Consider the following 2,819-nt stretch of genomic DNA (forward strand, 5'->3'; position numbering starts at 1 on the left):
GCGTTGTGCATTGTGACGAGAAAGGCAGGGAGCATTGTGATGACATGGTCATGGAGAACTTTGATGAAAAGGGTCATGGAACATTTTGATGACAGTGGTTGTGGAACATTGTGATGTCAGGGGTCATGGAACATTTTCATGATAGGGGTTATGGACCATTGTGATGACAGGGGAGTGTGTGTATTGTGATGACTAGTGAGGGAACATTTTGATATCAGTGTTGAGAGAGCATTTTGATAAGATGTGCAAGGAGCATTGTGATGACAAGGATTATGGAGCATTGTGATGACATGTGTCATGGAGCATTGAGTTGACAAAGCGACGGAGCATTGGGATAACAACTGTCACGGTGCATTGTGATGGAAAGTTCATGGAGCATTGTGGTGACAAAGTTCACAGAGCCTTGTGATGATGAGGGCATAGATGATTGTGATGACACAGGTCATGAAGCCTTGTGATGACTGGAGTCACAGAGCATTGTGAGAACTGGGGTCATGGAGCATTTGGTGACAAGGGCATGGAGCATTGTGATGAGTGGGGCATGGAGCATTGGTTTGACAAGTTTCATGGATAATTGTGTTGACAGTGGGCATGGCACATTGTGAGGACAAGGTCATGGATTATTGTGAAGACAGGTGTCAGGGAGCATTGTGATGACATATTTCATGTTCCATTGTGATGACAATGGCATGGAGCATTGTGATGCCAAGTGTTTTGGAGGATTGTGATGACAAAGCTTATGGAGCACTGTGATGACAAGGGCTTGGAGCATTGTGATGACAAGGGTCATGGAGCATTTTGATGACAAAGGCCATTGAGAATTTTGATGAAAATGTCGTGAAGCATTGTGATGACAGAGGAATGGAGCTTGCTATGACAGGGGTCATGGGGCATTGCGATGACATGTGAATGGAGAATTGTGATGACAAAAACATGTAACATTGTGATGAGAACTGTCATGGTGCATTGTGATGACAAGGACGTGGAGAATTGTGATGACCAGGGCATGGAGCTTTGTGATGGCAAGGCCGTGGAGCAATGTCATGAGAAGACCACGGATAATTGTGATGACGAGCGTCATGGAGCAATGTAATGACAAGGGTTATGGAGCATTGTCATGTCAGGGGACATGGAGCATTTTGATGAAATGGGTAATGGAGCATTTTTATGACGGGGTTATGGAACATTGTGATGGCATAGGTCATCGAATATTGTTATAACATGTGCATGTAGCATTGTGTTGACAGGAGACATGGAACATTAAGATGAAAGGGGTGAGGGAGTATTGTGATGAATAGTGATGTAACAATGTGATATCAGTGTTGAGAGAGCATATTGATGAGAAGTGCATGGAGCATTGTGATGACATGATTGTGGAGCACTGTGATGACAAGCGCATGGTGCATTGTGATGACGTGTCATGGAGCATTGTGCTGACAAGCGCAGGGAGCATTGTGATGACAACGTTCATGGAGCATTGTGCTGAGAAAGGCATAGAGTATTGTGATGACAAGGGTCAAAAACATTGTGATGAAAATTTCATGGAGCATTGAGGTTAAAAAGGTCACAGAGTCTGTTGATGAATGGGGCACGGACCATTTTGATGACAAAGGTCATGAAGCATTGTGATGACTGGAGTCACGGAGCACTGTGATAACAAGGGCATGGAGCATTGTGATGACAAGGGCATGGAACATTGGTCTAATAAGTTTCATGGATTATTGTAATGACAGTTGGAATGGCGCATTGTAATGACAAGGTCATATAGCATTTTGCTGACAAAGGCATGGAGTATTGTGATGACAGGTGTAATTGAGCATTGTGATGGCAAGGGCATGGAGCACTGTGATGAGAATGCCAGGGAGCATTCTGATGACATGTGTCATGGAGCATTGAGTTAACAAAGGGACGGAGTATTGTGATAACAAGTGTCAAAGAACATTGTGATGAAAAGTTCATGGAGCATTGTGGTGACAAAGTTCACAGAGCCTTGTGATGATGAGGGCATGGATCATTGTGATGACACACGTCATGAAGACTTATGATGACTGGAGTCACGGAGCATTGTGAGAACTGGGGTCATGGAGCCTTGTGATGACAAGGGCATGGAGCACTGTGATGACCTGGGCATCGAGCATTGGTCTGACAAGTTTCATGGATAGTTGTTTTGACAGTGGGCATGGCATATTGTGAGGACAAGGTAATGGATTATTGTGAAGACAGGTGTCAGGGAGCATTGTGATGACATATTTCATGTTCCATTGTGATGACAATGGCATGGAGCATTGTGATGCCAAGGGTTTTGGAGGGTTGTGATGACAAAGGTAATGGAGCATTGTGATGACAAGGGCTTGGAGCATTGTGATGACAAGGGTCATGGAGCATTTTGATGACAACGGCCTTTGAGAATTTTGATGAAAATGTCGTGAAGCATTGTGATGACAGAGACATGGAGCTTGCTATGACAGGGGTCATGGGGCATTGCGATGACATGTGCATGGAGAATTGTGATGACAATAACATGTAACATTGTGATGAGAACTTTCATGGAGCATTGTGATGACAAGGACGTGGAGAATTGTGATGACATGGGACATGGAGCATTGTGATGACCACAGCATGGAGCATTGTGATGGCAGGACCGTGGAGCATTTTGATGAGAAGATGATGGATAATTGTGATTACGAGCGTCATGGAGCACTATAATGACAAGGGCTATGGAGCATTGTGATGTCAGGGGACATGGAGCATTTTGATGAAAAGTGTCATGGAGCATTTTGATGACAGTGTTTATGGAACATTGTGATGTCATAGGTCAT

This window comes from Mesoplodon bidens, assembly GCF_964165515.1.
Source record: "Mesoplodon bidens genome assembly, contig: HAP1_SCAFFOLD_53, whole genome shotgun sequence".
NCBI lineage: Eukaryota > Metazoa > Chordata > Mammalia > Artiodactyla > Ziphiidae > Mesoplodon > Mesoplodon bidens.